Genomic DNA, 26,089 nt, shown 5'->3' on the forward strand with positions numbered 1-26,089 from the left:
TCATCAACTCAGAACTTACAACTCACATTTATTGGCAGACTCATTTTTAAGACTTGTTACAAGTATATAGACCTCTCTTCTGGCATTATACAAGGCACAGTCCATAAGATAATTTTCATCCTTCTCATGGTCTTAAGAAGGGAAATAAATGAGCCCAGTGAAAATACAACATCATTCTCTGCATTACAACACCTGGCTCGACTTCCATTCACTTCTGTTGCAATCATCCCTATAGCTTCATCCATAGGCTTCATCTTATAAAGCCTTAAAAATATCACAATAGTCTATTATTTTATTATCTAGAATTTCAAAGTTACATATAGGTCAAAATACACTGCATATTCAATGTCATAGACAAGGCCATCTCTTTCTCCACTCTTTGCTCTGGCTTTTTTGGACCATGACATTCTCTCAAGTTCCTTTGTCAATTTCATGTGTTCAGCACATTAGGAGACATCTAGCATAGAGCACTTATTTATAAATCTGTTAAATGGAATATCAAAGTGATTTGTTACAGAGACAGATAGGACTGGAAGATTGTATTTTAGGACATCTTATTTATGTCCACATTTTTGTTGAGGCTACTTTCAGTCCTCAAAACTCAAATACAATGAAGTGTGTTTGTAAAGACTACAATAGGAATATGGCTTACTGGTCAATGCTATGATGATCTAACTAATAAAAACCTTAAAAAAGGAGTTAGTTTTTAACTATTAAAAAATAGTTCCTCCCCACCCCCTAATCCTCCCAACCCTTTACCCCCACTTCATCCCCCCCTCTGTTTCCCAGGGAGGGCAAGAGCTTCAATGAGGGATTTTCAGAGTATGTCACATCAACCCAGGAAGTGTCTAGGTTCTTCCCTTTGTATCCAGGCTGAGAGGACATCTCTTCACGTGGTATGGGTTCTCAGAGTTCATCTGTATGCCAGGAATAAATACTGCTCTACTCTCTAAGGTCCAACAGATTGCCAAGGTCTCCTCTCTGTCACCCAGGTTCTGTGGGAGGTATGTCTGGATCAGCCCCATGTTGGCCCCTCAGTCATTAGTCTGGGGTCCATGTGTTCCCCCTTGTTTAGGTCACCTGCTTCTGTGGGTTTAACCAGCCTGATCTTGGTTCCTTTGGTCATCACTCCTATTTGCAACTGGGTTCCATGAGTTCAATTCAATTCATAAGTGTGGGTATCTGCCTCTGCCTCCATCAGCCACTGGGTGAGAGTTCTAGGATGGCATATAAGGTAGTCATCATTCTCATTATCATGGGAAGGCATTTAAGGTCGCCTTAATGCCTGTTGGTGTCATTGTGGTAGATCTGTGAAGATCTTACTACTGCCAGATCTCTCCTGTGACTTATAATGGCTTCCTCTTTTAATTGTTTTCAAGAAGATTGTATGGACGTGTCCTCTTCCTATGAACTGTTTTCACAATGAACACAAAATGCATAGACTCTACAAATGCTAAGAAAGAAAGTCAACCTTTGTTTTTGCCCTTAATCCTTGCATTTATCCACTTAATTATTATCTTATTCATGTATGGACTTGAGTATATAGTTTAGTAAAACAGCAGAAAAATAATAGATTAGAGTGAGGCATTGAATTCTTACCAAAACCTGAACATTGTTTTTCAATAGTCCATTGGCATTTGATAAATATTAAAATCATGGTTGATAGTTCATTATAATGACTTAAGTCTTGTAAAATTAGCATGGTATTTGAAATACCAAAGTTATATAAAAATTGAAAGGAATATTTATCATAATATGTAGTTAATCAGATATATTACAAGTTAAAATTGCTTAACAAGGATGTTTATACAGAGAAGTTGGTATTAAAATTGATTAAAAAACTTTATTTGAGGGCTAGTGTTTATGCTTGTGAAAATCAAAGCTAAGCAATAGTTTTAATTGGAAAGACATTAAAATCCAGGTATAGTGTTAATTACTAGTACAATGATATGAATATGAAAAAATTGATATTTATTTCAGTAATTGTTAATATGAAGAAGGCTGTGGTAGATATGACTGGTTTTAAGGATCATGTATTTACACATTTGAGTATTTTGAACTTTTGTTCTTTTCTTCTTTAAAAATGAGCCAATGGACTATACAACATTGAATGATTTATAATTACTTAACTTGAGAGCTATAGTGATAGTTTAAACCCTCATTTTATGAATCAAGGAAGTAACATAGAGCAGATGAATTAAGAATAGAATGAACATTTGAGTTCTAATCTAGCATACTGGGAACACTGCGTTTAGCAAGAGACCAGTTTAACTTAAAGCCTAAGGCAGATGGTCTCCTGAGAACTCTCCTAAATAATTATGCAATGAACACTGAGAAGACTGTACACTACATAGTGTGAACATACTGACAATGAATCCTGAAAAACTTATACTGGTTTGACTGGCATAACTAAGGAATTCAAACAGCGCAGAGCTGAATTAAATCGTGGCATAGATAACATTTGCTTTATTATTATTATTATTATTATTCTTTATTGCATTTTTAAAAGTTAGAAACAAGCTTGCTTCACATGTCAATCCCAGATCCTTCTCCCTCCCCTCTTCCTGCACTTCCCTACCCACTCCCCCCAGCCTACCACCACATTCCCACTCCCTTCCTCATAGGGTAGATCCAGAGTCTGTCATTTCATTCAGGGCAGGGCCTAGTCCCTCCCCCAAGAGTTCAGGCTGAGAGAGCATCCCTCTTTGTGGTATGGACACACAAAGTGCATTTGTATGCCAGGGAGAAATACTGATCTACTGCCCAGGGTCCCATAGTTTGTCCAGGTATCTTCACTGACACCCACATTTAGGGGGTTCTGGATCAGTCCCATGCTGGCCTCCCAGCTGTCAGTCTGGAGTCCAAGAGTTCCCCCTTGTTCAGGTCAGCTGTTTCATGATAACATTCTCTTAACTGAAACAATTTTTACTTTACATATTTCACTTTTCTGAAATAAAATTTAAGAATATTATACATCATCTTATATGCAAAAGTATCAAACTAAGATTCATCATTTGCTACTTAAATTTAGGATTTTTGCATCATTTACTTATATGTAGCCAATATCAGTTGTAGAGTTCTTATATTTTTAATTCTTATATTTAATACAGATTTATTAAAATTCTTCAGAGTGGGAATGCTGTCCTTCATTTTGTTGCTGTCTACTAAATTGTTATGCATATTTTTAAATACTTCGTTAGACATTTGTAAAGTCAATTTCCAAGTAATCGATTTACTCTTATCACAATTCTACACTTTAGATTTTTTCAGCATCTAAGTTTCTGCAGTGTAGACAGAGTATATTTGAGTAACATAACTCTAATAAACCAGTTTCCATCTTTTCCAAACCATAGCATTGTGTTTCAAATAAAATATTTATAAAATAAACAAAAAATTAAAAAAATATGTTATAATTTAAATCACAGGACATAGAATTTGAGTAGAGTGATCTATAACTGCTGCCCCAAGTACATGGGGATCTGAGACAATCATAAAGGCAGACTGAGCACAGTAGTGAGAATTTATTTTAAATGCCGCTTTTTATGTATTTCATCTTGTCAAATAACAAGTATAAATATATTAGTGTCTAAAGTATACCTTCTGGTTATGAATAAGTTCTCATTTCTGATTTAAAAAAAGAAATCCACTATTGTGAAAATAATTTTACAGCCCAAACCTATTTTTATTAAGGTACTATTTCAGAAATTTATATTTCAAATTGACTGTTTAAAAATTTTTAACTGGAATGGGCATTCGAGGTGGTCTCTCCACTATTGCTTAGCTTGCCAATTGGTGTTATGCCTTTAGATCACTCGAGGTCGCTCTGGTGCCTGATCTGACTTCGATCCTATGATTCCCTCTTCCCCCTATTCTACCCCCACCCATTCAACTTCCTGTTCCCCCATGACCAACTCTCTTCCTCTTCACCCCCTCTCTTCTTCCCAGCTCCCACTCCCCCCCACCCCTTGCCGTGTTCCCCATCCATTCAGAGGATCTTGTCTCAATCCTCTTCTCTTGGGTACTATGCATATAAGCATACCTTTTAGGTTCTTTCCTGTTTCCCAGACTCTCTATCAGTGGAAGTGCAGACTAGCACTATCCTGATCCATGTCTAACATCCATATATGAGTGAGTACATACCATGTTTGTCTTTTTGCGACTGGGTTACCTCACTCAGGATGGTTTCTTCCAGTGCTATCCATTTCCCTGTGAATTTCAAGATTCCATTGTTTTTTTCTGCTGAGTAATTCTCCATTGTATAAATGTACCACATTTTCTCTATCCACTCTTTAGTTGAGGGGCATCTAGGTTGCTTCCACATTCTGGCTATTACAAATAATTCTGCTATGAACATAGTGGAGCAGATGCCCTTGTTGTATGAATTTGCCTCATTTGGATATATGCCTAATTGTGGAATTGCTGGGTCTAGTGGTAGATTAATTCCCATTTTCCTTATGAATCTCCATACTGATTTCCAAAGAGGCTGTATGAGTTGGCACTCCCACCAGCAGTGGAGGAGTGTTCCCCTCTCTCCACATCCTCTCCAGCATAAATTGTCTTCGGTGATTTTGATTTTAGCCATTCTGACAGGAGTAAGATGGTATCTCAGAGTTGTTTTGATTTGCATTTCCCTGATGGCTAAGGATGTTGAGCACTTTCTTAAGTGTCTCTTGGCCATTTTAGCCTCCTCTATTGAGAATTCTCTATTTAGTTCTGTACCCCACCTTTTAATTGGATCCTTTGGTGTTTGAGAGACTTGTTTCTTGAGTTCTTTGTAAATTTTGGAGATTAGCCCTATGTCAGATGTAGGGTTAGTGAATATCTTTTCCCATTCTGTGGCCTGCCTTTTTGTCTTTTTGACTGTGTCCTTTGCCTTACAGAAGCTTGATGTCTATAACAATCCGGGAGCCTTCATCCTGTGACTGATGGAAGCAGAGGCAAACACACAATTAATCACTGAACTGAACCGAAGGAAGCCAGTGACAGAGAGAGATGAGTGATGAGCAAATTGGCAAAGAATGGGCTGGCAAAACCAGCAGAGACAGCTGATCTGAACAAGGGAGAGCTCTTGGACCCCAGAGCAACAGTGGGGAGGCCAGCATGGGACTGATCTGGGCCCCCCCAAATGTGAGTGTCAGCGAGAAGGCCTGGGCAACCTATGGGGCCCTGACCTGTGGATCAGTGTCTATCCCTGCAATACAAACAGTCATCGTGTGCCTATAGCACAAAGAGGGATGCTCTCTCAGCCTGGACTCTAAGGGGAGTGCCTGGACCCTACCCAGAGTGAAAAGACAGACTCTAGATATCCCCTATGTGGAAGGATTTGGCAATAGGGTGGCAGGGAGGGGGGGGGGAAGGGAAGTGCGGGAGGAGGGGAGGGAGAGGGAACAGGGATTGACATGTAAAACAAGCTATTTAAAATTAAAATACAAAATGATAATAAAAAAATTTTAAACTGACTGAAAGTATTTGAAAGTCTACATCAAATATTTTGGCTTTAATGATAGAGAAAATAGATATTATCTATCATTACTGCCCAAATACATTTCATATTTGGAATTGTATTATGTTCAGTTGACTTGTGCTGGTCAATGGTAGAGCTACTGGGCACCATGATGAAAGAAGATGTCATGATGAGTTGTTCTTTTGAATACTTGCTATTAGAGAAGATTCATACTTTAACCTGTCCCGATTATGAAGGCGTCCTTGTAAATAAGTACATATTAAAATAACATTATGTACCATTACACTTTCCCACTTAGCTATAAGGAGGCATGATTTATTCCAGGGAAGGGTGTTTAACATTTGATGAATCAGGTAATGATAATTATCCCCTCTTCAGTTCTTACATTATGTGTCATTGATACCACAGATTGTTTATTCTTGTAACTTTATGCATAGTTACTATCAAAATGTGTATATGGTAGCAGACTATCTGAAATAGTTAGCAAGAAGCATGTTTAGTATCAGTCCAAAGCGACATGCTTGTAAGGCAATCAATGGTTGTGATTTGGCTGTGAATAGCTGATGAAATAATGAGAAGATGTGACATGATGTCTTTTCTTTGATACTAGTATGAGTTCAGAAGCCATGCTTCGTTACCATCAAATGAAGCATGCATAATAAGGACAGTAGGCAGACAGTTCTTTGATTCCTGGTGAAAAGGCCTCTCAGATCTTCATTTGAATGACAGTTTATAAAACCAAAACCAGACAGTTTATAAAATAAAAGGAATAGTGAAAAATATCCCAAATAAAACAGAGGCTGACCTTGTATTTGGCACCTGATTGCACAGTACAGAGGGCAGGTCTGTTGTATCTCTGTTTCGTGGGATTATAAATGTAAATGTCAAAATAGGCAGCATTCAAACTGAAGAAGTTACTGTATTTTTCTTCTCTTAAAATAATTTTTCATCATTTATTGAAACTTAAACTATGATTAAAAAATCATTCCCTTCCAAAGTATGAAAGAATGTTATTTCCTTAACACAAGACATGATCAAGTTATCTGCATGGTGTGTAAGTGAGAAAAATGCATTCAACCTACATTTACCTTGGATATGCTTCAGGGTTCATTACCTGAGAATGTATTTTCTTATCCAATACTTAATTTCATAATCCACTGATAATTCACAAATTGGTCCCTTCTTCTAAACCAGACAAATGTGCCAAGAAATAAATACGACATATTGTATGACACATTCTCTAGAGCTAAACATTTAAAATATAAGCATTGATATTACTCTTAAGAAACTAATAGTCATTAGGGTTAAAGATATGTCTTAGTAGTGAAAAAGACTGCCTGTTTTTCCATAGTATCTGAAAGGGTACTCATCCTCCGTATTTGTTAGATTACATTGGTCTGTCCTTGCTGTTCCATGGGGTCTGACAGATTGTTCTCTTTACCACAGGCACCTATATATATCATACGCATACACGTATGTGTGGAAACACACGCACACACACACACACGTAATTATTTACAAATTCTTCCTGCATTACAATTGTGTTCAGAGATTTTGGAAACTTATATAGGTTATAATTAAGGAGAAGAAATGTATATTCTGTCCTCTAATCATTGGAGAACTGTGGTTAAATAAAACATATAAAATTCAGAAAATCAAGTGATTGTAAAGATTGGCAACACCAGTAAAAAATGCTTTGGGGGATATAACATTAAGTGTATGGATAAAAACTGAGCATTGATTCAGTATTTACCACAAAAGACATCAGCAAATCCTGGAACAGTAAAAAGAGAGCACTGAGTGTGTTTTACATAAAGGACTGTTAGATATACTAGTAATAAGGATAGCAAGAGAAGTAACTATGAATAGGTGAAACATTTTAAGGAAAAATTCAATTTTTTGAATTGAGAGAAGTGTGAAGAATAATTACTGAAAATATCTACAAAGAGAATTTTATTATTATATAAAAAGAAATAATGTGATGCTGTATAAGATAATTTGAATAGATGACCAAGATGAATTGATAGACGGGGATAGATGTCAGTATTTTCTGGTATTACTTCTAGAAATTAAAATGCTGAACATTTCAAATGAGTAACCAGAAACCACCTTGAGTGCTTGGTATTTTGTGCTGATATGAATGCCATTACATTGAGTTGGAATGATGCACACAATGGGCTTATTCGGAAATACATTTCCGGCTAACTGGCATGACTATGAGAAATTCAGCAGTTAAAATGCGGAAGACAGCCTTGCCGATGTTTGCTGTTGTTTACTATACACAATTGCAGTTTAAAAGCCAGTTTACAGTTTAAAAGTTTAGAAGGAAATAAAACACACAGTGATAATGTTGCATGAATGTGGCTTTTGCTTTTGTGATCTTTCCAAATGCAGGTCTTCATTGATTTGTGCCCTACAACCTTGAGAATAGCTGTCATCTCACTGCAAGGTCAAGCACAAAGTAAAGGCTCTCTGTTTTAGCTTTTGGTAGGTAAAAAGATACCTTCCCTGTGAGCTATTTGCTGAGTCATGATTTTTCATTGTTGCTTTGTTTTTTTTATATAATTGATTTATTCTTTTTTTTGAGGGTGGAGAATAACTTTATTTGAGAGGACCCTCCTCCTCCTCCTCCTCCTCCTCCTCCTCCTGCTCATGGCTGTCCTCTGTTCTTTTTTTTTATTTTCCAGTTTAAATTTAGATAAGAAACGAGGTTGCTTCACAAGTCAGTTCCAGGTCCCTCTCCCATTCCCTCCCCTCCTCCCGTACCCTCCCCCCAACCACCCCCCCCCCCGTTATCCCCTCATTCCCCCAGGGAGGGTGAGGCCCTCCATGGGGGTGTCCATAGTCTGTCATTTCATATAGGGCAGGGCCTAGACCCTTCCCCAAGAGTTCAGGGTGAGACTGCACCTCACATTGTTCTATGGGAGTCCAAAGTCCGTGTGTATACTTGGGATGGGTACTGATCTGCTGCCCATGGCTCAATAGATTCCCTAGGCCTCCTCACTGACAAGGTCAGTGCTGATGCCTGGGACTCAAGAGTTAACCTTTGTCTGGTCAGCTGTTTCTGGGGGGTTAAACCAGCCCAGTCTTAATCCCTTTGATCATCAGTCCTCCCTCTCTGTTACTGGCTTTCTTGAGTTCAGCTCAGTACTTAACCAAGGGAGTCTGCCTCTTCTTCGATCAGCCACTAAATGAAGTTTCTGTTTCCCAGACTCTCTGGCCATAGGATTGTAGGCTGGCACTCCCCAGATCTATGTCTAAAATCCATATATGAGAGAGTACATGCCATGTTTCTCTTTTTGTGACTGGGTTACCTCACTCAGGATGGTTTCTTCTAGTGTCATCCATTTGCCTGCGAATCTCATGATTCCATTATTTTTTTCTGCTGAATAGTACTCCATTGTGTAGATGTACCACATTTTCTCTATCCAGTCTTCCGGTGAGGGGCATAATTTTCATTTTAGAGTCCAATCACAGTTCTCCCTCCCATCCCTCCTACCCTCCCCCACAGCCCACCCCAGTCCACTCCCTCTCATGGATAAGAGCTCCCATGCGGAGTCAACAAAATCTGGTATAATACGTTTAGGCCAAGCACCACTCCCATGCATTAAACCTGAGTATGATATGCCACCGTAGGGAATGGGATCCAACAAGCTAGCTCATGTGCCAGGTTTGTATCATAGCATTAAGAGAGAAGGGGCAAGCATTTTTTGTTTTGTATCCAACTGCACAGAAAGATCATGGTGTTTTCAAGAATCTTTTCTTCCTTGTATTTCAGTAAGGTAAAACCATTTATTTGATTCATTACTGACAATATCTCTTCTATGGAGATAATTCTCTGTCTGGAAATACAGTCATATGTTTTCAAGCCTGTGCAGTTTCTCTAACAATCACGAATTTATTCTTTCCCTGTCACACCTATCATACCAACAGCCATTTTGTATAAATGTAAAAGGTTTTAGGATGCCTCTAAGGTCAGTGGTTAATGTCACGCAAACTACTTAATGGGCCCATATGTTCAAGATGTTAGAGATAACACAAAATAAAACCACAAAAATCTTCAGAAAACAAGTAAAAATAAAGAAGATTAGTGACACCAACAACAGTAATTTAGGATACCCTAGGCAGGGTATATGTTTTTAGTTTGAGACAGTTTCAGGTTGTGTTCCCCTTGTGAAGTGAAAGATAACAGAATTGACTTAAGATGAGGATGAATTGAAGAAATCAGCCATACAATTTTGGTGATACTGTCAAATTTCCTCAGAACATTCCATATGTTAGTCTTTCTCCCAGTGTTCTATATTACATGCGTATGAAGCAGTGCTGGCACACTGATGAGTGAAGAGTTGTCTGTGTGTACCGAAGTATGTACACATGAGTGCTATTAATAAAATCAGAACAGGACCTAGGCCCTCCCCTGTGTATCTCAGCTGACAGAGTATTCCTCCATAGGAAATGGGCTCCCAAAACCCATTTGTGCACTAGGGATAAATACTCGTTCCACTGTCAGAGGCCCCATATACTTTCCAACCTCCCCAACTGACACTCATGCTCAGGGAGTCTGGTTCAATCTCATGCTGGTTCCCCAGCTGTCAGTCTGGGGTCAGTGAACTCCCACTGGCTCAGGTCAGGTGTTCCTGTGGTTTCCCCAGAATGGTTTTGCCCATCTGTTCAACACTCCTCCCTCTCTACAACTGGATTCCAGGTGTTCAGCTAAGTGCTTAGCTGTGAATCTTTGCTTCTGCTTCCATCAGCTGCTGGATGAAGGCTCTATGATGGCATTTAAGAAAACAAACGTTGATGATCCTCAAGGGGAGGCATCACCTTCCCTGGGGAGTATATGTGGAGTGGGATGGGGGGATGTTGGAATGATGGGAGTAAAGGAGGCAGAAGGAACTGGGAATGTTATGTTACATATGATTGTTTTTAATTTAAATAAAATAAATAAAATCAGGACAGGTTTAGAGTTTATACTGATTCTTACATTGTTCAAAATTATGAGTGACAGAAAGTTCTATTTGAAGAAAAATAATACACTGAGGGGAGTTTATAGTTAATGAATTTGAATCCTTCATGGAGTTTGTGGATTTGTCTGCATGACACACTGTAAATACGCATCTGAGCTCATTTCCCATGTCTTTCTCTTCCCAGCCTTCTGTAAATTGTGGTTCATTGTTAGCCTCAAGATGGAGAAAAAAAATGTATCTCCTCATGGTGGCAAAATGACTACATCAGTTTTATATATTTAGGTATAAGGTATGAAGAAAAATTCTCCTTTTTATATCCCAGGAGCCTACATAAAGTACAATAAAGAACTACAGTCAACTATGGAACACTGAGAGTAGAAAAATATCTATCTACATTGAAGACCTCCAAAGTTATTATTCAATATCATGTAAATGTCCTGAAATAGTACACAAACAAACAGTTTTATAAGAACTGAGCAGGCTTTATTTTATTTGTGATATATATGTATAAACATGTATATAATATTTAATATATATGTATATATGTGTACATGTGTGCATCATATGTGCATGCTATATATATATCTATAGAAACACATTTTATAGAGACACATATATAACAAACACACACACATATACACACACACATACATACATAGATACATACATCAACAGCTAAAGAAAAAGGAGCCATGAATTTGAGAGAAAACAAGAGAGACACAAGGAAGGGTTTAGGAGGAGGAAAAGGAGGGTGAGAAATGAGGTAATTGAAATTTAATTTCAAAGTATCCATTTCACTGATTACTTTTTAAGATCATCTTTAAATTAACCTTCTAGCTAAGGAATGAAACTGGCTGCCTCGAGAACACCTAGTTCTAATTATACCTTAAGAAGAGCTCACCTTTCTTAATAACTGTGATGGTCATATGGCTAAAATTATGCCATAACTAGGCTCTATGAGTAATTATTATAGAATAACAAACCATAATTTATCCTTCCTTTTTTGTATAACATCTATAGTTGTTTTGTATACATGTTTGACTTCCAGTATGATGGTATATTATTCTCATTCTGTCTTAGCCTGTGTTCAGGTGACAAAGGTACTTCCGATTTTCCAGTCAAACTGAACTTCCTTTAAAAGCCATTAACTAGCTCACCTGTAAACTTTTGTTTCTCTGTAGACAAGTTCACTGGGTCATGAACTTGAAACATCTGTTGTTACTGGTGGCTTGATTTGCAATTCTGAGTGTGTGTGTGTGTGTGTATTTTCAAATAGAGTCTGACTTTGTATCCCTGCCTAGCCTAGAACTTGATAGTTATATCAAGCTAGCTTTGAACTCACAGAGATCTGTCTCCTCCTTTTTTTTCTCAAAGTGCTGATCCTGTAGAAGTGAAACACCATGCTCAGCTTTCACCTTTAAATGCTTAATTAAAGGAGGATTTATAATGGGTCATATTCTTTCATTTAAGACTTTTTATATGAAAATTCACATGGGATGAAGCATAATGTTCAAACTAAAAAAAAATTCACTGAAGTTTAATGATCTTCTTCCATTCTGAGTATTAAGCTATTTGGAACATTCTTCCTATTTTCTGACAGGAGGATAAAATAGTCTCTATATTACTGTAAGGTAATACCATGACTCAGTCATTTTTGTTTGTTTGTTTGCTAGTTTTTTCCAATAAATTTGTATTTAAATGAAAAGCAGTCTTATTTTGCATACCAATCCCAGTTCCCTCTCCCTAACAGAAATGTATTTCTCACAGTTTTAGAACTCAGAAAGCCACCAATGAAGGTACATTAGTTGTCTATGAGGGTTCCCACCATGTTTTGCTAACATGATGTCTTCAGCTCAAGTGTTATGGAGAAGAGGAATGAAATATCAGTGGGATACCGAAGGGAACAAAACAAAGTTGGGATCTTAAAATGTCTACTTTAGAAAATCAACCCTGCCAGCATATTTGTCTCCCCTTGATTTTGGCTTTCTAACTGACAAAATTATGAGAAAGTATATTCCTATCCTTTAAAAACTACCCTAAATTTGATATACTCTTATTGGAGCTAAAATCAAATCTATGTGTTCAGCAATTTTTAAATATTTTTATGCACAAAAATAAACCAAATAATTTCATTATGTATATGAGCTTAAGGATATTGATGGAACACAAATCTATCACAATTAAACTCAATATCTACGAATATTATCTAATAAAAATTTGTGTATGTGTTATGTATTTGAGTGTATCAACGTGTGTGATAGCTAGTATGTGTCAGTCAGAGGACAATTTGTAGGAGCCCTCTCGCTCTCTCAGTTTGTCAGGCTTTTTGACAAGTGGCTTTATTTGCTAAACCATCTTTTGAACCCAGAAAGTACTTTCAAATTTTGGTTATTTTTAAATTGTGAAAGAGAAAGCACTGCTATTTATTATGCACACCTTGATACCATGTAATATACATACAGTTTGGAATGATTCAGTGACAGCACAAAGTATTTCTCTGATTTTTTTTAATTTAATTTTATTTTTTGTGTGCACACTGCATGCATGGTACTTGTGTGGAGGTCAGAAAACAAGTTCATGATGTCACTTCTATCTTTTTATCCTGTAGGTCTCAGAGACTGAGCAGGTCATTAAGCTTAGTGGTAGGCTCTTTGCACTCTGATCTATCTTGCTAGTTTCCTTTCTGTAATTTTTGAGAGGAAAACTTTTAACTGAAAGAATAATAAGTTCAAATAATCAGTTGTACAAAATAGAAAATAATGCATAGCTTTCTAAAGGATTTGTCAAGCCTTATTTTGTGTATATCAACTCTATGGGGTTCATAATTGACTTTATTTCATGAAAGGCTCACAATAATAGATAGTCTCTAAGAGTCATATCAGCCTGATGATACTCACCCATTGAGAGCTCTTCCCACAGCCTCAATGTATACTGGTAGCAGTGAGCCTATATAGTACTTTAATATTCTTAGCTTTTCTTAGGTAAATGCTGTATGTATGGAATTTTCCACTTCCTTATCTTCCTTCCAACTCCTCATGTGGTTTTCCCTTAACTCTTTCTTGAATTCATGGCCTCTTAAAACTACGTGGGAACATATATTTCATATATATATATATATATACACACATATATACATAATTACATATGATAGACTATTGGGATTGGAACACTCACTGGGGTTTCCCTGCAATTAATTGTTTCTCCCTCTCTCAGCAGTAATTAATTCTCTATATCTCTTCATCTATTTATTTTTTTCTTACTTCTTGATTTGTCACTTGGTGCTATGTTTTTTCAGTCCTTTTAAAAAACACTTGAAATCTATACATTGTAATTCAATATTAAATATGTTTTTATTATTTTTGAGAATTTCATGCATGTATAAATTGTATTTGGTTATATTTACCCCACCCCTGTCTTTGATTGTCTCTAGACCTGTCCTTCTGCCTTGTTCCCCCCACAACTTCTATTACTCCTTATCTTATAATCCACTGCATAAAATGTTGTCCATGTTCTCATGGGTTTGGGATCATCCACAAGTGTAAGTTTGATTATTAAGAGCCACAGCATTAAATGAAAGTGACACTAATTTCTCCCGTGTGTGTCAAATTCCAATAGTTCCTCAGTAAGGCATGGGCTTTTGATCACCTCCTCCCTGCTAATTATCTGTCCATTCCTATTTTTTTATCTAGTCAAGAAGAGAAAACAGTGAAGATATTATATTATGCGAACAATTTTTAACTTTTTGTTCTAACAAAAGTTATATGTACATGTTATAATTATGTATTTTTCATTTGCTATGAAGGATGGTAAATTAATTTTTAATTACACAATTACTTTCTTGTATGATGTACTAAATATTATACTTGAGGTGCAGAGTATCATAAAGACATTACTTTAAATAATCCAACTGATAATTAGTTTTTAGACTTTAATTTGAAATTGCAAAGAACAAAAGCAAGTTATTTTTGAGAATGTTAAATAACTATAGATCTTGATCTAATTCAGATGTAGAAAAAATTTTTCTTTATAGTATGAGGGTATACGGACCTGTCAGAAAGATTTGCTATGTATTATACAATGTCCTTCCTCTTTAACATATTTTTGATTTTCATGGTAGATGATATTTCAGAAAGAAGTAGACTACTTTATATATTATACTGCCAGAATTCAATACTCCAGGCTCTGAGCAAAAGAGAAGTTTAGCTGATATTCTAGTTGGGTGGTAATTATCGTCTAACATGTAGTCTATCAGGGGGTCTTATTAAACTTTATTCTCAGTAGTGACCCATGCCCTTACCTCACCCATTTGACATGTCTTGCAGAATTTCTCATTTTTTGTAATGCATTAGTTATGACACAATTTACTTTTTCTTATCCTGTAAACCACAGTCTTCCTTTCACTTTTGTAGATTTAGTTCCAAAGCTTCTCCATGAAGATGATAAAGCAGATATTCTCATTAAGCACCATGAACAGAATGTTTAATTTACGTATAGTTGAAGAAGTAATCTACAAAGCAAGTTGTTGTGTACGAGGTTCCTCATTTGAACCATCTCATCCTGCAAGGAAGCTCTTTAGGAAGAAAGTTAAATAACTCAAAATAGCTTCAGAGAGTTCCTGAAGCTGATCAGATTCACTAGAAGCTGTCTTCCAAGTGTGAGAAAAAGACTCAAAAAATCCAAGCTGCAAAGAAGAATCTCAGGTGAGAAAAACCGCAAAGAAGACTTAGACCTGACCAGCAGTCAACAAAAAGCAGAAACCAACAGAGGTGCATGTTAGTGATTTAGAACAGAGTAGTTGGAAAGGACACTCTCCAATGTGTTGAACTGCCTGTGGAATGAGCAGTACATTCCAGGTTTACCAGTTTGTGTGAGATGGCAGACATACTGGAATGGACCTTAGTGTTGCTGTGATGCTGCTCTCTTTAAATCATTTCTGCTTCTGTAAGTAAGCCCTCATCCAGTGTTCTATAATTTACCCCAATGAAGCTCATTGATTCATAGAGTTGGAATTTACTTCTGTCTGTCCCTTGTTCTGTAGTGGGCTCCCTCTTTTGGATAAATAAATGTGTGTGTGTGTGTGTGTGTGTGTGTGTGTGTGTGTGTGTGTGTGTGCGTTGCATCTCCCCAAGGTGTATAGTTTCATTACACAGAACAAGCTAATGAGGCATGATTGTTATGTATGATATTTATGCTGAAAAGACACACATGGCATTTATGTGGTAGAGTGGTAGCAGATAACATACAGCTAGAGAATAAATTTGGCATCATCCATGTAAGACTTGCTTTATGTACAGCACATTGGCAGAGCTTTCTATTTGCTTAGCTATTACCAATATCAAAGCAGAGGTAATCTCCCACATTTTCCACCCTTTTTATTTACTTTTTTCTGTGTAACTCAATCCTAAAACCTTTATATGGGTCAGATGTACATCTGTTTCAGAAGAAGGGGGTGGAGGACATAAGGTCTCACAGTAAGAAATCAATATTAAATAAGGGATGGCATCAGCTTGGGTCATTTGGTAACTTTGTCAGTCAGAGCATGTGAAGGCATGGACAAAACCTTCTTATATCCCAAATGTAAAGAGGAGGGGAACCAGATAGAATAGTTTTCTGGTGTGGACATGGCATAGAATGAACAGAGTGATACAATATTTTTTGGAAATTGTGTTGGCTATGTGGATAGAATTCACTTTGTGGTTCAGGGGTTCAGTTCGGTGTTTAGCCGTGGGTGTTTTTTTCTGTTTCCAGTGACAGACAGGAGTGATGAGCAAATGGGCAAAATTGGGCTGGTGAAACCAGCAGAGATAGCTTACCTGAATAAAGGGGAGCTCTTGGACCCCAGAACGACAGCTGAGAGTCAGGATGGGACTGAGCCAGACATCCTGAATTCGAGAGTCAGTGCAGAGCCCTGGACAACCTGTGGGCATACAAATGGACTTTGTGTGTCCATAACACAAAGAGGGATGCTCTCTCAGCCTGGACTCTTAGGGGAGTGTCTGGACCCTGCCCTGAGTGAAATGACAAACTCTGGATATCCCCTATGTGGAAGGGAGTGGGGATAGGCTGGGAGGCTGGAGGGGATTATGGGGGGGTGCGGGAGGAGAGGAGGGAGAGGGAGCTGGGATTGACATGTGAAGCAAGCTCTTTTCTAAAAAAATAATGAAAAAAATAGAAAATAATCATTTTGTGATAGATAAAGTGAGAAACTGTGTAAAATAATAAGATATTGGCATACTGTTCTCAGAGAAAGATGTTACATTATGGAAATGGACATTAGGCTGTAGCCTTCAATTCAGCACTACTGGAATTATTGTTGTTAATTCATAGTTTAAAACTATGGATAAATGTTAAGAAAATCATATGTGTAAATGGTTTTGCATACACACATCGCCTATCCACAAACAGAATCCAGAAGTGATAGCTTAACATCAACGACCATATTATATAGGTTGCTTATTTAGTTATAAATCCCACTAGAGAAATTGCTTATTCTTTGGCCTGAAAAGATACTAATAAGGTTATCTTGGCAATGTTTTAAAATTTACTTTCTCTATTACTATTATTATTTTATTATTATTATAATCATCCAGTATGGACAGGTACATAACAGCACAGAGTGAAATACAAGGGAGAACCTTCAGGAGCAGTTCTCTCCTAGTATCAGGAGTTTACTGACTTTGCCATCTTTTTTTTTTACCATCTTAACAGCCTGGGTTTCTTTTTCTTTTGAGACAGGGTTTCTCTGTGTAGCTTTGTAGGCCAGTCTGGTCTTGAACTCATAGAGGCCTACCTGCCTCTATGAGGGCTAGGATTTAGGGCATGCACCAACCCTCCCACACACCTTGCATGAAAATGTTTTTGATGGGAAAATAATGGACTAATGCATTCAGATAGGTTTAAATTTCTCTCTGTGAGAGAATTTAGGGATCTAAGCAAACATCTTACAGTAATTTTTACCCACTGAATCCATGAATCTACAGATTCATATAAATAAAGTAAATTTGATAATAGCTAGGTTACCTCTAGTGGTAATAGTAATTTAAAGAATGTAGTTTAAAATATTTTAAAAGAAGGGAGATGATGTATGTATTTGGTGAATGGAAGCAAGAGTTCAAATCTAAATTTACTTATAAAATGTGGCACTGTGCTACAATGTAATAATAATAGTAACAATCATGTACTTCTGGAATTAATATCTTATCTGACAGTGTCATGGGAGATTACAGTTCACATCTTTTTCTGAAGAAAATGAGACCTGAATATTGAGGTGCCTACTGACAGTTTTCTTATTTAAGCATATTTTGCCTATGCTCAGTAGGTCCTTGCCTCAGAAGTAGCGTTTGTGGTTTTTACCAAACTTTTGTGAAATATTTGTTGAGTACAAACCTGATGAGAGGTTGTCTATTCAAAAATTACTTTCTTGAAAGTTTTTATTTGATATTGAGAGTCCAAATGGGCCATGCTTGACAAACAATCTCTCTCTGTTGTTTGCTCTGTAGCAGCACTTGCACCTGAGATTGTCTTTAGAAAGTCCCTGATCAGAATTCCCACACATGGGATTGAGAAATGAATCTTAATTTTTATAGTGTTTAATTCTCTATGAATAACAGCACAAATATTACATTTGCTAATAAGAATAATTTATATTTCTACTGCTTAATCTTTGGGAAACAAGTTCATGTTATACACTAAAGAAATGCTTTGAAATCTCAAAAACATGCTATACCATGAAGAACATGACAAAAGCACAAACATTCTATTTAAGGTGGACCAAAACTATCTGTTTTGATGTTCTGATATTTTATATAATGTTGTCTTTGTGTCCAATAAAAATGTACTCTATAATAAATATAACTTGAGAGATATTTAATTATATAGTGAGTGTGACCCATATTTATTTTGTATCCATTTGTGAGTTGCATAAAATAATTATATTTATTCAAAATGGAATTAGGAAATTTATGTCCAGTGGAATTTATCTGAAGAGTAAAATTGGAAAGAATTTCCTTAAGTTTAAAGTAGCAGAATTGTTGTCACATTGATACTATACCTCTTGTGCTATTTTTATAATTAACTGTAAAGGTAAACTTCATGGACAGGTGAAACATAATTGAGGTTGAGGTGATGACAGTGGTGGGCTAATAAAATTCACAAATGAGAAACTGGAGGAATGTCTAATCTTGCTTGATGCTGAGAATATTCAAAATCATGCAGGTATGATTTAGTTTAAAAGAACATCAATCATTGTTTTCTAATAAATATGCTAGTTGTAATATAAAGTTCATTTACAAATGAAGTTTAATCCAAATAAATGAAGCTTCTGTTTAGATAAGTTTAGCAACTTTCATTCTGCAAAATTTCAAAAATCAATCTATGGTACTCAAATATTCCACTGTAAACTAAAAAGTTAATATACTTGTAATTATTTCTCCAATATCCAATATATTCAATTTACTCCTCACTTTTATATTCTAATCAAATGATATTGCTATAAAGTATGTAAGTGTACAAAAAACAGGAAATGAAATCAGTACTGTAAAAGATGAAGCAAGTTTATTAGTTTTCCATTCAGAGAATAAACAATTGTAATAATGTTTCATGGAATAAATTATGTCCACAAGAGCGAAGAATCAAAAAGTCAAATATCCATGGCTATAATCTCATTACTTTGGATATACAGTCTGGAGAATTGCCATAAGAACAAGACCAGCATGACCTAATCACATGTACTTTGTCACACGGGTGCAATTTGAATGAGTACTATTTTAATATTGAAGGCTGTCATTATTGTTTCAGATTATTTTTGATGGTAACTATAAATATCAACCAATACAAACTATACTCTGCAACATTCAGATGTAATTTAGTTGAGGGTCAGTAAAACCTCAGTAAAAATCAGTTTTTGAAGGATATAATTGGCTTCAGAACACAAAGAAAATGGTTCATTTATAGTTACATGAGTTCAACAAACATTTTTCTCCACATCGTGATTTAATTATCCCATTGATTCCATGAACTCATTGTTTCCTAATGCATTGAAAAGAAACTTAACCTAGATTATATTTTCTCTGTTCTGTTGTTAAGACCAAAGAGACAGAACATATGATGGCATCATTAAAGGGAAAAGAGTATAATGGAGTCCCAGTCCTTTTATAGGTGCTACAAGTTATGTTAGCTCACTATCTTCCAAAAGCCTTAGCATTTTAAAGAACAGTAAAAAATACAACTATGCTCATGAAACTGCAGACTTTGAATCTGCATCATAATAGTTTACAGGAACTTTATAAGCATACTTATAAGAACAGACAGATGATATAGAAGATTGACAAGTATCTAGGCAAACACTAAAATAGAAGTTACATTAAAATATTATTTTAATATCTAAAGATTATCACATAAAGATTTTTAGTGATTCGGTCTAGTTTTTCACTAGATCTGTTTTATTTTCTTTTTTATATTTTCATATTTAATTAGAAACAAATATATATACATATTATATAAATCCCAGTTCCCTCTCCATCTCATCCTCCCATTCCCCCCACTAACTCCAATATCATCCTTTTTTGTTCCATTTAAAGGGTGAGGAAGTCTGTCACATCATTTGTTGCAGGGCCTAGGCCCTCCCCCATGTGTCTATACTGACAGAGTATCCCTTTATGGGGAATGCACTCCCTGTAGAGTGAAGCCTTTTCCTTGCCAGCCGCTTTGGTTTTTCCCTGCCAGTTGCCTGGGCTCTGCTGCTTTGCCATCCCCAAATAACACACAAGATGCTGTATTAATTATGAAGCTGTTGGCCTTGCTTGTTTCTTTCTGGCTAGCTCTGACTTAAGTATTTAACCCATCTAAGTATTTCTCTTACCAGACGGACATCTTACTTCTCTGGAAAGCTACATGATGACTCCCTGTGTTTCTCCTAACCAGAGTCTTCCCTGCTAGACTCCTAGTCCCACCTATCTTGCTTCCCTATTGGCCAAAAGTGCTTTATTGACATATACACAGGACTTCCCCATCATCCCCTCTTTTCTGTCTAAACAAAAAGAAAGGTCTTAACTTTAACATAGTCAAATTATATATAACAGAATAGTTATCAAGTAAGAACACAGTTACAATATTTTGTCTATCAACATTTAGCAAGATTTAAAGAAAATATCATCCACCATCCTTGTGAGTCCAAAATTCTATATGTAGCTTATCTTTTTTCATAACTAAGGAAAACTATAATTATTACTATCTGCCTTCAACTCTATCAAAGACCACAGATGTCTTGCTACCTGGACAGTCACCCGAAGTTCCTCTGTAATGTTGGGGCATTGATCTTCAGCCCCAACACAGTGTGTCTGGAAGCCTTCTCAGCAAATCAGGAAATTTCAGACTGACCATCTGCATCAGCAGTCTGTCAGTCATTCTTCTGTGTCCTGCAGAAAGTCTCATAGACTCTTCCATGAATCAGGAACCCTGAAAGACTATTTGAGTTCAGCAGTCAGTTTCCTGTGGGTCCTGCATATCCAGTTTATACAGCAACAGTCAAACAGTCTAGGCAAGAGCATTTCTATTTGTACACGAGGATAAATACTGTTACACTACCAGAGACCCTATAGACTGTCCAGGTTTCCTAAGTGACATCCACATTCCTGGGGCCTGGATCTTTTATATGCTGGTTTCTGAGGTGTCAGTCTGGGATCCATGAGCTACTCCTTGTTCAGGTCAGATATTTCTGTGGGTATCCACAGCCTAGTCTTTAACCCTTTGCCCATCACTCTGCCCTCTCTACAACTGGATTCCAGGAATTTGGCTCAGTGTTTAGCTGTGGATCTCAGCTTCTGCTTCCATCAGCTACTGGATGAAGGCTCTAGGATGGCATATAAGATACTCATGAATCTCATTAAAGGTGAAGGGCATTTAGAATAGCCTCTTCACTATTGTTTTGAATCTGAGGGTCATCGTTATACATCTCTGGACATTTCCTTAGGACCAGAGTTTTCTTTAAACCTATAATGGCTCCCTCTGCTAAAGTATCTCTTTTCTTTCTCTCCTCTATTCTTCTCCTGACTCAATCTTCCTGGTCTCTCATGTCTTCCTCACCCCTATGCTTCTCTCCCTGTTTTTCTGCAAACTCCCTCGCTCCTCTCACAATGCTCCCAATTTGCTCAGGAGATCTTGTCCCTTTTCCCTTCTCCGGAGAAACATGTATGTCTCTCTTGGAGTACTCTTTGTTTCCTAGCTTCATTGGAGGTGTGGATTGTAGGCTGGTAATCCTTTTCTCTATTTCTAAAATCCATTTATGAGTGAATACAAACTATATTTGTCTTTTTGAGACTGAGTGACCTCACTCAGGATGGTTTCTTCTAGTACCATCCATTTGTCTTCGAATTTCAAGATTCCATTGTTTTTTATTTCTGCTGAGTAATACTCCATTGTGTAAATATACTACATTTTCTTTATCCATTCTTCAGGTGAGGGACATCAAGGTTTCTTGAAGATTCTGGCTATTATAAATAATGCTGCTATGAACATATTTGAACAGATGTCCCTGTTGTAAGAATGGGCATCTTTGAGTATATGCCTAAGATTTGAATTGCTGGATCTTGAGGTGTCTGATACACATTTTCCTGAGGAACCAACATACTGATTTACAAAGTGGCTGTACAAGTATGCACTCCCACAAGTAGTGGAGGAGTGTTCCCCTTTCTCCACATCCTCATCAACATAAACTGTCATTGGTGATTTTGAATTTAGCCATTCTGACAGGTGAAAGATGGTATCTCAGAATTGTTTTGAGTTGCTTTTCCTTGATGACTAAGGATGTTGATCACTTTCTTAATTGTATTTCAGTCATTTTAAATTCTTCTACTGAGAATTCTCTATTTAGTTCTGTACCCCACTTTTTAATTCAGTTTCTTGGTGTTTTGTTGCATAGCTTCATGCGTTCTTTGTATATTTTGTAAATCAACCCTCTGTCCGATACGGGGTTGGTGAAAATCTTTTCCCATTCTGTACGCTGCTGTTTTGTCTTGTTGATTGTTTCCTTTACCTTTCAGAAGCGTCTCATTTTCAGGAGGTCACATTTATTAACTTTGATCTCAGTGTCTGTGATACTGGTGTTATGTTCAGGAAGCAGTAGCCCTATTATGTACAGAAGGTAAATGAACTAAGAAAGAAATTTGAGAAACATCATACTTTACAATAGCTAGAAACAACATAATATATCTTGGGGTAATGTTAACCAAACCAGTGAAAGATTTGTATAACAAGAACATTGAGTCTTAAAAGAAAGAAATTAAAAAATACTAGAAAATGGAATGATCTCTCATGCTCTTGGATAGATAGGATCAACATAGTAAAAATGGCAATCTTGCCAAAAAAATCTACAGATTTAATTCAATCCCCATCAAATTCTAGCACAATTCTTCTCAGAAAGAATGATACTCAACTTTACATGGAAAAACAAAACAACCATGATAGCAAAGTAACACTGTATAATAAAGTGTCTTCTGGAGGCATCACCATCCCTGACTTCAAACTCTATTATAGAGTGGCAGTCCTGAAAACAGCTTGGTATTGGCACAAAAATCGACAGGTAGACCAATGGAATCAAATTGAAAACCCTGATATTAACGCACACACCTACAAACACCTTATTTTTGACAATGAAGGTTAAAGTTTAACAATGGAAAAAAGAAAGCATCTTCAACAAATGGAGTTGCCATAACTGGACGTTGGCATGTAGAAGACTGCAGTTAGAACCATATCTAGAAGGATCAAAGACCTCAGCATACGTCCAGGTACAGTGAACCTCTTAAAAGAGAAAATGGGAGGTACTCTTTTCTGTTTCACATAATAATATTTATTTATATTGTGAAACTGAACTACATCCTGTTCATAAAGAAACTGTTTAAAATGAAGATAATTATTATAACACAAAGTACCATTTGTATGATGAAGAATGCTGGGTTCTTGTGACAACTGTATTGAAATCTAGAGGTAGAGACATGGAATTTCAGGGCAAGCTGAAATCAGACTGTTGGAACTTAGAGAAAAGTCATCAAAGAAGACTCCTCACATTAACCTTATAGATATTTATGCACACACAGATACCCAGGTGCATATGTGAACATACATATATGCATGACATATGCCACATATACATATCACATATATAAAGACACACAAACAGAATGAAAGATATATATATATATATATATATATATATATATAGAGAGAGAGAGAGAGAGAAAGTACACACAGAAATAAAATACATTATAATAGAAAAATCTTTGTCAACTTTATCAAATTGAGGCTGGATCTTTTAAGACCTTTGATTTAGTCCTTTTATAGAAGAACTTCCATTTCTTTATTTGTAAATTAATTGTTTTCTCCAGGGTTTTCCAATATGTGGCTTCAAGTGATCTCTAAACTGCAGACATTAATGGAATTTTATAGTTGAGAAAATTGTTTTCACATATTGTCAACAAAAATCAACTGGAAAGGAATTTAAGAGAAAATGGAAGACTTTCTAAACAACCATCAATGCAAAATGCTTGCAAATGTTGAGACACAGCATATAAAACAGTAGTGTTCCAGATTAGAAGTTGCCATTAGGATTCCACTCAAAAGTCAATTAATGTAAATGAGGTATGGAAGTAGATTCAATGCTCATGTTGATTTTTTTTACTCAGATACGAATGCCATCTTGCTCATTTCAATTGGCTGATATTTATGTATGTCCTGTAATTGTAAGCTAACAAACAAATGCTATTATCTTCACCCTTAAAAACTACATTATCATGTTCAGATAAACACCCTTAAGCAGTTCTTTGCTAACTTCTATATACTGTCTGTTCTGAGAAGAAATTATTTTTCAGAATCATAGATGTAGCCCTGTAATTCCTAATTACTATAGAGCTCCACTCTGAATTTCATGTCAGAATTTCACCGATTTGAAATTTTACTTTTTTGATAATACTGTGACAAAATGACATGACAAGAAACAACTTAAGGAAAGGAATCACTTGGCTCATGGTTTGCTAAGGCATTGCTCATCAGGCTGGTGGAGGCAAACTGACAAGAAACTCTCCATGTTATTTGTGTTAACAGAGTGAACATGTTCTCTTTGATATATTGCTATCATCACAGATAAGGTAATTTAAACATAGACACATCAGGAAATTTGAGGTTGGTTTTATATAAATTAGAGAAGGAAAGAAAACAACAAGGCAAACTGGAGAACTTGATAGCTGCCCGGAAAAGGCAGATGCTGACAAGAAACAAGGTCACAGGTTTAGAAATCAATATGAAGAATAACGGGAGTGGTTGTCTAAGAGAGATTGGGAATATCTAGTATGGTAGGCAAACATAGTAGCATTTAACGAAGTATCCATAAAGTTAGCCAGAAACAAGGAATAATGAATGTTATACTTTATGAGTTAAAACTTAGAAAGTGCAACAGCTTACCAATGAGGAACTCTTGAATGGCTCTGTAGGCTTAAGGTGTATAAATGTTTTTCTCCTTAATGGAATTTGATTCCTTGCATCTTAACATGCTTCTTATGGCTATACTTCTTCTGAGGGACAGTTACTTGAATCACTCCTTAAGGGATAAGGAAGAGGTATGTCTTTATAATTTTATAATTTTTGGCACAGTCTAAATTTTAATGGCTGGAGGTACACCAGTGTATCTCATTCTTTAGAACAACAATGATGTAACTGGAAATTTAAAAATTAGAATAGAATAAGTTAAGGGTGTACCTCTGATGGCAAACTGTTGCTGACATACAAAGGGCTCTAGGTTCAAGCTACACAACAGCACGAACTTGAGGGGCCACCACAAATTTGTAATCTTATTTCCAAGATTGTGGTAGAGGTGGAAGGAAGATCTATCAGAATTTTAAGGATAATTTTAGTATGTAATTTTGAGGGCAGATTGTAACATCTGAGACTTTGTCTTCAAAAAAAAAAAAAGAAACTGATGAGCCTTGTGTGATGGAAAATGCTTTTAGTCCCAACACACAGGAGGTTTAAGCAGGTGAATTTCTATATGAGTTTCAGGCCAACCTGGGTGACATATGAGTTCCAATGTTAACTTAGTGCACCCTGTCTCAAAAAATATACAAACACATTCTCTCTCAAAGACATAGGTAGAAAGATAGACAGACAGTCAACTCATGAGTAAGTCATAATTTATCTGGAGGAATTAACCTTTTGTCAATGTATTTTCACTGAGTCTTATTGTCCCTACCTTTTGATAGAGCATTTTAAATATTTTTTATTTGAGACAGGGTTTCTCTGTGTAGCTTTAGACCTGTCCTGGAACTCACAGAGGTCTACCCACATCCACACCAGCACAGTCCATCTTTGAGTATCGTAAATCTTAAGGAAACAAAACTGTGATGCCTATCACCTGCCTTCATAATGATCTTTCCTATTTTAAGGAGGGAATATTGTGGTGATTTTTCTTCCTAAGCTTTGTATGTTTCCAGAAACACCAGAGGGGGATTCCAAGTCGAATATGAGAACAACAGGTTTACTTTTCTTAGTATTTTTAGACTCTCTAAAGGCTTGAGAAAGCAGCCTAATAGTGTATATGCAAGTCAAATAGATCTTGTCACAGTTGTAAATTGCAGGAGATGTGTCTAGCAGGTTTTCTCCCTTTTCCCTCTTC

This window comes from Mesocricetus auratus, unplaced genomic scaffold, assembly GCF_017639785.1.
Source record: "Mesocricetus auratus isolate SY011 unplaced genomic scaffold, BCM_Maur_2.0 Super-Scaffold_100014, whole genome shotgun sequence".
Lineage (NCBI taxonomy): Eukaryota > Metazoa > Chordata > Mammalia > Rodentia > Cricetidae > Mesocricetus > Mesocricetus auratus.